The sequence below is a fragment of the Drosophila kikkawai genome, chromosome X, assembly GCF_030179895.1.
Source record: "Drosophila kikkawai strain 14028-0561.14 chromosome X, DkikHiC1v2, whole genome shotgun sequence".
NCBI lineage: Eukaryota > Metazoa > Arthropoda > Insecta > Diptera > Drosophilidae > Drosophila > Drosophila kikkawai.
The window spans coordinates 24428342-24440089 of record NC_091733.1 but is presented as its reverse complement, the minus strand read 5'-3'; the positions used below and the strand labels follow the sequence as shown (position 1 = coordinate 24440089).

Sequence of the window (11748 nt, the reverse complement as noted above, 5' to 3'; positions counted from 1 at the left end):
ATAAATAATAAAAAAATATATAAATAATAAAAAAAATATAAATAATAAAAAAAATATAAATAATACAGAAATATATATATAAAAAATTATTTTAAATATGAAAATGTGAATAATACATTAATTTATATTAAAAAATATTTATATTTATATTGTAAAAATATTTAGAATTTTTTTTAAGGGAGTTAGAAACTTTGGAGTAATTTTAGGAATCTCAAAGTACAATAAAAACAGCTTAAAAAAGAATAATCAAAAAATATAAAAATATTAATAAAAAAATAAATATAAAACTTTTATAAGTACTTTATAAAATATATAAATACAAAAAAAATATTAAAAAATTCACTAATACAAATAGTTCAAAAAACACCTTATAAATTGCATTATTATAGCCATGCTACGCACTGTACTCCCTTGCCTTGCCTTGTGTGAATGTGTGTCCTGTCTCAGGCTGAGTGCCTGCATTTTATTGGCTCGAATTGACAAATTTCATTCGGTTGGAGAACAATAAAAAGGCGTAACGACAGATCAGTTATATATTGATATATATATGCGTCTGCATAAAGTTTAATTTTCTAATGCATACAAACACACACACACATAGTCTCTATTATATTTTATATATTATATTCTGAGAGGCAAAAGCCAGACGACGACAGGTGGATGTGCCGGTAAGTGGGAGGTATGCCACCTTTTTCGGAGCACATCCACCTACCTACTACCTGCCACAATGGCTCTTCGTCAGCCATTTCCATTTCCATTTCCATACCCACTTCCATTTCCATTTCCACTTCCACTGCTCTAGCCACACTTGCAGTCCCATTTACATATAGCCATAGCCATATGGCCATTTGCAGGCTTTTAGGCATTCGTCTGGCGAAATGAGGAAGGCCTAGAAATGCATTTCGTCACTCTAAAGCAGTTCATTGACTTAAAAACGTTTAGAAAATTCTGGAAAAGCAAGGCTTTTCGAGAAGATTTTTAAAATAAATTATTAAAACATTAAGATGTAAGATTTCTTAAAAAAAAAAATTTAAAACAAAAAATTTAAAAAGGAAAAATAAAATTTTTTTAAATTAAAGAATTTAAAAAGATTTCCTAAATAAATTATTTAAAAATAAAAAATTTAACAAGATTCCACAAAAAATCGTTTAAAGGGAAAAAATGCAAGAAGATAACTCTTATAAATTGTTAAAGAATTAAAACCTATAAGAAATCTTTTGAAAATGTGGCCTAAAAATTAAATAAATGCTTTATTTGATGTGTATTTTGTATTTCCAAAATTATTTAATAACTTTTTATGTAATTTCCTATTATAAAAGACTTTTCTAGCATGCCTAAATCATATAAGCTACCTCAAGCGCTTTAAAATCACTTGCTTGGCGGCCTAAAAGTATGCTTTAAATTATGTTTCAACAATAATTCAAAATCAACAAAAAGTACATGAACTTTCTAGATTAAAATATGTTTAAAAAAATGTTTAGAAAAATGTTTAAGAGATGTTTTAATCATTTATGATTTCGCTAAATATATATTTCTCCCCCTTTCAGTAACACTCACATCCTTTTGGCTTTCAGGATTCACACATTTCTGTGTGGAAAGAGAGTGAGAAAGAGAGAAAGCAGTGCAGATGGTAGATTTGTTGTGGACACTTGCATTTCACTTGCACTTTTCCATTCATTTCCACACCAGACTGATGAATGCGGTTTGCATTTCGATTTGTTCTGCCCAACCGCAAGGGGACGAACAGGGCCAGGACATTCGACAGTCAACGGTTTAATTTCCGTTGCTTGCCTTTTGCCAAACATTTTCAATTACACACGCATTCTGTCCAGATAATATCGTAAATTTAAACGTTTTTATGGCTTCTGACAGACACAACTGGTAAAATGGTCATTAAATTATGGTTTTTTTATTTCAGAGGGGAGAGCATATGAAATTGTTTTTTAAATGAATTTTTGGTTTTATATTTAATTTTATATAATTAAAATTTAAATAGGAAGTTTAATTTTAGCAAGTTAATAATAAAATTGTTGAATAAATTAAATTTTTTAGTATATTTCTTAATAATTAAGATTGAAAAGAACGTTTTCTTGTTATTTTTTTTTTAAATAGTAGAATGTTATTTTAATGTTTAAGCATTTAATTTAAATTTTAGAACCTAGGCAAGTATATTTTTTTTTGTAAGTACAACTTCTCAGATTTTTTTGTAGTGTTTTTTATTTTTCTAGTTATTAATTTTTTATATGTTTATTTTACTTTTTAAGAATTTATTTAGCTTTAAAAAAATAACAAAAACCTAAGCAAATATTTTAAAAGTAAAATTAATACATATTTCTTTCTCTGAGTTTTTTTCTAGTTATTTAATTATTTTAGTTTTTTAAAGAAATTATTTAGTTAGTAATTTCCTCTAAATAAAAAAACCCTAAGCAAATAATCCTTTAAAAAATACAATTTTCACCTCTTCCCTTTTATTTGAATGCACTTTTCTCCACCTCAGCAAACACATCCTTCTTGGCACATCCTTTTCTACTCTTCTCGATTTCACTTTCCCTTTACTCTCCCCTTCCCAAACCGCCCTTCGGTAATCATTTATCTCTTTGCATTTATTTTGCATTTAATTGCATGTAAATTATTGTGCAATGGCCAGCACATGGCCACGAATGTACGCACCGCCAGGAGGAGATACCATATCTCTCTTTACCTCCAACTCCTTTTCGATTCCCTGCGGCGTTGCAAATCAGACAGAGAACACACACTCTAGAACCGATTCGTCGCATTTGCACCCATTTCCGGGCAGACCCTTTCCCCCCAGATTTCTGTACATTTCGATTCCGAAATCATCAGTCCTACTCCTCCACCTCCAACCATTGTCACCCCTTCTTTTGGAAGGGAAGGTAACAACATTTCCGGTTTCCATTTCTCGCCGCGTGCCTTCGGGGCTGCATTTCTCTGTGCGAAATGTCCGCAGTGCTCCTCCACCCACCTCCTCGACAACTGCTACTGATTTTGGCTCAATCGCCATCTTCAGTCACCCCTTTTTGGTCCTTTTTGCGGCAAACGTGTCGCAGCTGCTGCCAGTCTGTGGTTTTCGGTCATCGAAATGAAAGTGCAGCAAATAGCACAGCAATAAAAAAATGTAGAGAAAATAATACAAAAATCAAACTATACTATAAATAATTTATTTATTTATATACTTAGCTAACTTTTTCATTTGTTTCGTAAATTGAGGAAATTAGAATCTTAAAGCCTTTAAAACTTCAACATTTCTTTCAGTGCCTTTTGACAGGATGTCTGCTTTTTGGTCGTAATCAAGTTTTGGCCCGCAAATAGACTCGTCGTCGCTTGGCTGGATCCGCTCAAGCGCCAAGTCTAGTCTATAATCATCAAATCATGCCTCAAATGTTAGACAACATTTGCAGGAGCCACAGGATCCTGACCTTCTCACTCTCTGTGTACCCGCTGTGCTGCTGTCTATCAATCATGACGCCATCAAAATGCTTGACAACAAATCTTGACTGCTTAATGGTCACGGGCAACGCACAAGGAGGAAGCAGGAGAGTAAGGAAGAGAGATCCCTGCCATCCTGTGGCAGCTGTCCAGGCTTTTGGGGGCTAGAGGAATGCAATGTGCAATTGCTTGAGTGGCAGATTAGCCTGCACTCTGACTGCTACTCTATTCAATTAAATTGAAAGGCCTTCAGGGAAAAAGGATAAGCTCTCTTAGGGGGAGTCCTTCAAGTTCTGCAGAGAGCTTTTTCTTGTAAATATCTCTGTTTAACTTTTTTCTAGCAACTAAACACCTATTTTATATAACAATTCAAGACCTCTCCAAGTTCTTTAGTAATTTCCTAACTCACTTTGTAATTTACTAATGACTTCCCTTGTAAATATAACTATTTAATATTAAAAATATTATTTAAATAATATATAAAATATATTTTCCACCAAGAATTTAAGAATTCAAAGACCTCTTCATGTTCTTTAGTCATTTCCTTAACTTGCTTTGTAATTTCCTAATGACTATTATTGCACACGCGGCGTATACTTGACATTGAGTAAATATAGCAAAAAAAAAAAAGGTTGCCTACTTTTCAGGGCCGCCTGAAAATTTCCTCAAGCTGGCAACCCAGCAAACAAAAACTTGGTTAATGATATTAAAATAACATTAAGACAAGAACAGTATAAACAAATAATGAAAATAATAAAATGTTTTGTTAAAATGTGACACAGCCCAGTAAAAACAATCTACAAAAATGATATTAAAAACGATAGTTTTGCGGATTTAAGGCGGGCCGTTTCAGATTCATGAACGATAATAAAGTTAATCAGCTGTCGTGGTTTTGGTGACAGCAAATGATAAACCTTTTACCCATTTACATTTACATTTAGCGGGTATAAATCTAAGAATTCGTAATATTTGTCCGTTTGCGCTTCCGTTTTTGAGCCTTTAGCGAAACTAATGCAAAAAGTCCTATTCTCTGACCCTATTCAATATCTTTAGTGGACATTTTTTAGATCCAACCGCTTATGTCCACTTTTTTGTCTTCTGGGAAATGTAATCGAAACCGTAATACAAACGAACTACGTAATGGTATAATGAGGGACACCCTACACAGCGTGACCTTTGCAAATTCCGCCCTCTTTTTGAGGGGGGGTTGGAGAATTTTCCTAAGCCTAATGAGTGTCGGCGGTTTTTGTGTGTGTGTGTTTTTTTTAGAAAAGAAACTGAACTGTACATAAAATAACCAAAATTATGCCCTGGCAGGGACACCACCAAACTGGACCTGCCATTATCCAGCTATTCGCTGGTCATTAGGAGTCCTTGGGGTGGTAAGTGTCTTGGGTGTCTTGGGTTCATTGCCATATAATAAAAATCTCATATTTTATTCAAATTGGTAATGCGAGACCCAACGCAGCAGCAGGGAAATGCAAAGTGAAACCATAGCCACGCCGCGGGATGCGTCTTGACAGGATAATAGAGAAAGCAAGGGAAAGTCGAGGCTTTCCTTTTCTAGCTTTTCTATTTCTTTTCCTCTTTATTTCCTTTTTTTTTTTTTTGGTTTTTCCAGTTACATTTGCATTTCGTTTGACATTCAGTGCTACGATTGTCTTTTGTGGAATATTATTTAAGATTCTTTTTTATAGACAAACACCATTTACAGTCAAAAATACAATATTTTAGCATAGAAATTATTTTTACTTAAAAACGTTGTTTATATTTCACACATTTCTTTCCTTTTCTATATTTTTTTTTTTGATTATTTTAAAGCTTTCTTTGATAGTTAGCTAAGAAATTCTCTTAGTAATTTAAATAAAATAAATAATTAAGTAATAAAAACTTAGATTTAATTGATTTAAAACCCTGTTTTGATTATTTAAAGTCTTTTGATATATTCCAATAATAAATACAAATACATACAAGGTTCGTTCTTTGGTCAAGCTGCCTTATTTGCATAGAAAATTTAATTTTCCAGGGACAAGGACAGTACTGAGGGTGCCCATTCTTTAGCTGGCTGCCATTTTCTGCCGCCTTATTTATGCGTTGCCAGTCTTTACCTTCCCTTTCCCCCTCAGACACACCCTCTCTCACACACACACACACACACACACCCACCTGCCAATGGCCTCTGTAAGCGGCTTTCACTTTACAGTTCAAGAGTCGCCGGCACTGCTTCCCTTAAGCCGATTTCCCTTTATTTCCGTTGAGCCGCCATTCGTCTACCTATTTCTCACATTTTTCCACTTTTCCACTTTCCCTTTCCATTTCCGCTTTCCCCTCAATGCACCCCACTATAGAGTTCATTCCGGCTGACCTCTGCCCTGCTGCTGCTGATGCCAAAGTGCATCAAACTCATTTGCCAAACGGCTTTCAATTATAATTTTTGTTAATAATTCATTAGCACAATGTGTTGCCATCGTTGCCGCCGAAAATGCAGTCAGAAGCACTTGCTGCCATTATGTCTGTGCCCTTCAAAAATAACGCATACGCCATGTGTGACACAGCACAATGAGAGGCGGAGGAGAGGGGTTTGGGGTAGAAGCTGTCAGAAAAGTTTTCACTTTACCAGGCGGTGAAGGGTCGCCCTCGCTTATGGCATAAACATTTGCGTTAAACAAGTGTACTCGACATTTTTGTGACAGTTGCTGCAAAATATATACACTCACTAAGAGAGAGAGAGAGAAAGAGAGAGGAGGTGAGGGCTAATAAATGTGACAGCTTAAATAACTGCATAGTTAACTTTTCAATTTATTTAAATATGTTTGCGGAAATTATTGATTTAAATCTGAGTTGACATTAAGTGGAAACTTTTTAATTAAATGAGACAGTTATTTATGAGAGAGATATTGCACTTGTTTCAGTTATTTTATGGGAGTTTTGGGTGTTTTATGGTAATTGTAACGAAATTGTAGGGTGATTTGTTAGATAAGAAAGTATTTCGAGGAGAAAGGTCTTTAGAGTATATCGATATAAGCATGTAAAATCAATTTTATATTGAAAATATAGATAAATATCGCTTATAATGTTATATTATCGATACTATCGAAAAAAAACTAACAAAATAACTTGTTAATAGCCAAAAATTGGTCTAATATATCAAAAAGAACATCAAATTAAAGATATCGATTTTTTCTTATATCTAAAACATCGATTTATCGATTATAAATATTGATTTATGACACAGATCTAAAATATCTATGTATATCACATTTTAAATATCTATTTATCGCGTATATTTAAAATATTTCTTATTCCGATTTATTTTTTATATCTAAAACATGGATATATCGATTATATCAATAACAACGCTTTATCGGACTTCTTTAAAATATCTATTTCTTACTCATATCTAATATATATATATATTTCTCATATATCGATATATTGCAAAAATCTCATATATCGATATATTGCAAAAATCTCAAAAAAACGATTTATTGCAAATATCTAAAAAATCGATTTATTGCATATTTCTAAAATATCCCCGTATACATATATCAATTTTCAAGTCAATTATTGATACAATATCGATATTAATTTGTCAACTTTAGAAATATTAATAATATCAATATTTTCTGCCCTTCTCAATTTATAGTAATTAAAGTTAGTGACCCTTTAAAGTGACTTTAAGACCGTATAAACACATCAATAAATACCACATCCTGTGCTCCTGCTTTCCCCTATCTTATCCTCCCTCCCCGCTTGCCATGTGCGGTTGCTAATATCATTTTCGGACACACCCACCATCAATGGGGGGAAAATCGAATTGAACAGGATACGGAGCTTGGCGTGGGCTGGACCAGAGGCAACTCATCCTGCAACTGTCTGCTTTCCCTTATCGTTTGCCTCATCAGCTGGCTAACTGACTGACTGACTCCTCTCCTGTGCCTGCTGTTGATGGCCATTTGCCACCCGATCCCAGCCACCAAAAGGATCCCAGTCTCCTGCAGTTCTTGGAGCTTGGGTGATAAATAAAAACTGTCTGCGCCTATGTGCGCCACTCTTCTCCAGGGTCTCGTGTGTTTTTCAGAGTATGGTTTTTTTTGTATTTTATTTCCGTTTTTTAACATCGTCTGACTTTTTGCCATGAAGGAACACGAGAAATAAATAGATAAAAAGGGTGACATTGAAACACATGCCAAACAGCAGCTGCAACAGAAGAGAAATACGAAAAGCCGCAGCCGGAAAACACAAAATAAAAAAAATATAAAAAAAAAAATCAATTCAATTTAACTGTTTGTTCCGTTTTTGGCCATTTAAGCATGTCAATGCGGATTGGCCTTAGCTGCAGCTTAACAACTTCATTTTGGCCTGGCTCTGGTCATGCATTCATAAATCAAACGTTTGCGTCCGAAAAAATAGTTGAGCGAAACAAACAAAGGATTTGGGGGGGCCAAAGGATCAAAGGATGTGCGTGTGTGATTCCCCCAATCAAACTCATTTCGCGTGCGAAAAAATGCGAAAAGAATAAATGAAACGAGAGTGCAATGAATGCACAAGGAATTATTAATGCCGAAAAGTCAGAATTAAGATTGCCAAAAGCGAGATTTCAGCTGTCATTTCGAGGGAAGATTAGTTTTTGTTCGGAAAAAATATGGCATATTAATTTTGTATCAAGACAAAGGCAATCGATTTTCCCTTTGAGGGATATTTAAATGTATAAAATTCTACAAATAAATAGAGAAAGCATAAATATGTCTTATATTCTTTGATTTATAGCCTTATTTGGCAATTTATTTAGCTTTTTATTTGTAAAACTTTCTTTTAGCAACTTATTTTTTATAAAACTTAAATTTTTTCACATAACTATTTTCATAATTTCAAAAATACCCCAAATTCTTCCTAGTTCTTCAAGGATATAATACTACCTTAATGAATTAAACTACTTTCATTCTAAAAAAAATATTCAAGCCTCTCGTCTAAACAACCATTAAACAGCCATCGCTCACTGGACAGGTGTCGAACGCTAATGATGTTGCGACTCCTTCAAATCGTTTCATACTCCTACAATCACCACCATATCCTGTATACCTCCTCCCCTATATCCACTGCTGGGCCAGCTGTTGGCCCGGTGGTCAGGTCATCGTTTGGTCCATCAACCATCGACATTTGCTGCTAATTACATTCTGTGGTCGGCATAACAAATACACAGGACGGCAAAAAAAAAATACGTACATAAATCGGTGGATGGTGAATGGAAATGCGAGACATACGCACATGTGACCAACAGGAACTCCAGCTCCTCCTGCTCCTCCTTTAATTTATGATTGATGGGGGAAAAATCAGAATCGAAATCGGATGCCGGGAAGCCAGGATACCGGAATATACAGCAAAAAAAAAAATCAACAGAAAGCCGTGCAAACAAGGCTAGGGAAAAATCTGTTAAGCTTCAAATGGGGGGGAAAACCCAGCGAGTAATTAAAATACCAGGCAGGCAAATGGATCGCCACATGTGACGCCACAAAAGGCGGTCCGTTGGCAAGAGTATTGATTGATTTTTAATTACAAACATTTACACACAAAACGAGTGCAGGACTACTTCAATTTCAATTAAATGCTTTGCTTTTCCCTCTCTTTTTTTTCCTATATATATATTTATATATATATACATATTAAACGCATAAACTAGAGGGTGTGAGAGCAAGTGTCCTGCATTCTAATGGGGGATTTAAGGAGCCTTTACGAAGCGTTTTGCCGTATAATTGAGGCTGCTTCCCCCAGCTCCTTCTTCTTTTGTTGACGCATGCAATTAGCATTGAATGGTGGAGAGGATCCTGCCAAGGAGTGTAAGGGGGGAAAAGGACAGCTAGCAGACAACGAGACGCACTGGAAATGAGCAGCCGGCAAAATGCAAAAGTTGGCGAAAAAGTTGCGCCTCCCACATACAAATTTTTGAATGCACTGCTAGGAAAATAATGTAATTTCTGGCAGAGAAAATTATTAAATAATATATAAAAGATTTTAAGTTCATTTATATAATATATAAAATATATAATATATAAAATATATAATATATAAAATATATAACATATAAAATATATAATATATAAAATATATAATATATAAAATATATAATATATAAGAGATTTTAAGTTAATCTATTTTCCAGAGAAATCATTGATTTTTTCAGCTTAAAAAGCTTAAAGTTTTGCCTAAAATCTAAAAAAAAAAATCTCTATATTTCAGAGATCCTATAACTAACCCCTTTTTATATTCCCTAAATAATATACGTTTGTCTATAATATTTTCTGCCAGTGCAGAGTAGCTTAAGTGAGGTAAATCCAAGAGGAGGAGCATTAGGGTTGCAGTCGGAAGTCGGCCCGTTGCAATCAATGAGCCATTGTTACGACGCGTTCGACAATTGAAAATTGCAAAGCTGCCAGAGCAGCAGAAAAAAAAGAATAAAAAAAAAAGAAAAGTAAAGAATCAACGAGAAAAGAGATTTTCATTCAAATAAGGAGTGTGCGTGCCATTTCCCATTTTCCTGGTCATGTCTCTTAATGGTTGCTCTTTAAATATACCTTTTATTTATAAAGGGATTAGGATAGATAACTCAGATATTATACATATATCTACACATATATCATGCTCAAATATAAAATTGTAAATAAGTTTAATGATTAAAATATTAAATATAAAAAATGTCATACCATAGAAATTTTATTATTATTGAAAAATTATTATTATTATTAAAAAATTATTATTAGAAAAAAATACTTTAAAAAATATATATATATATCTTTAAAAAATATCTTTTAGAAATAATAATATTAAAAAATATCTATAAAAAAATATCTATACAAAAATATTTCTAAAAAAAATCTCTAAAAAATATCTATTAAAAATATCAACAATAAAATATCTATAAAAAAATATCTATAAAAAATATCAATAAAAAATGTCTATAAAAAATATCTATAAAAATAATCTATAAAAAATATCTTTAAAAAAATATCTTTAAAAAAATAATCTATAACAAATATCTTTAAAAAAATCTAAAAAAAAATATCTATAACAAATATTTATAAAAAAAAATATCGATATTAAATAACAAAAAATATTTATAATAAAAAAATATCGATCTATCTTATATTTATTTTAATTTAATAATTTCCAACACCCTTACTCTTGATATGCCTTGAGGTAGCCACCTAGATATTACTTCAGCTTTCTCTATTTCCACATTTCTTTAACAACTTTTAATCCTATTTTTTTCCATGAAATTTCCAAACTTTTATTCGCTTCGTTTAAACTTATACTTGGCAGTTAAACATTGCCACAAAGTTCAACAAAAACTTGGTAATTGAAAAAATATCCATTTTCAGGGGTTTTTGCCTTGAACTAATATTAAACAAAAGCTGGTGGAATTTTAAAATCCAAAGGAAAAAAAATATATAGGGAAATCACCGGGTCCCTTAATGAGTTTCCCCCCCACGTGATAATTGCTGTCCTTGCCTTATTGAATCTGTACAATTTGTTGGACATTCCACTCGAATGCCGGGGAGAGAGAATATCCTTTTCTGTCGGTTCCATTCAGGCTTTACCTGTCCTATCATCAAGCCAGGTTCCAGCCAGGCACTGGCCCCGGTAATTTCAATTGTCTATGCAAAGAGCTTTGAATAGGAAAATAGGAATAGGTGAGCCCAGAGTATGAATAGGAGTTTCAGAAGCACTGAGAGAAAGTGGGGGAACTAAATTATTTGCTGGAGTTTTCTATTTGGCAATTAGAGAGGAATATTCTAGGTGTGGTTACAGTGCAGACTCTAAGAGATACTGCTGCTACTGCTCCTGGTCCTAGTCGTCGTAGTCGTAGTCCTAGTCCTTCTCCTCCTTCTGCTTCTCTTCCAGCTCCTCCTCCTCCTCCTTTTTTCCCAGCTTTTTTCAATCTCTTCTCTGACTGCCTGCTGACCATTACTGGTGCTTGCCTTTTGTCTCTTGTCGCCCTTTGTGAATGGCCGCTCGTTTCTCATGCTAGATATGGCGCTCTCCTCATACTCATCCTCATCCTCATCCTGGAATGGCCACCCATTGTCTGCACATTCGCCGCTGCTCGGAGTCAGATAAATTTCAATGAATTTGCAAACGCAGCACCATCACCAGAGTCCTGATTCTAGTCCCAATGTCCTGGCTACATTTCTTTGTTTATCTTTATACAATTTACAATTAAAAGGGCTCTCGGCATTGTTGTCCCTGTCGTAATATTAATGAATCTTCCCCGGCCACGCAGGACATGTCCAGCAGGACATGGCT

General features: G+C 33.8%; 1 protein-coding gene across 7 annotated transcripts in view; it reads right to left on the bottom strand.

Moving 5' to 3' along the window:
* Positions 1–11748, bottom strand: part of spri (Src homology 2 domain-containing protein sprint) — a 112593-nt gene that overhangs the window by 13784 nt on the left and 87061 nt on the right. The gene's annotated exons all lie outside the window — the stretch shown is intronic.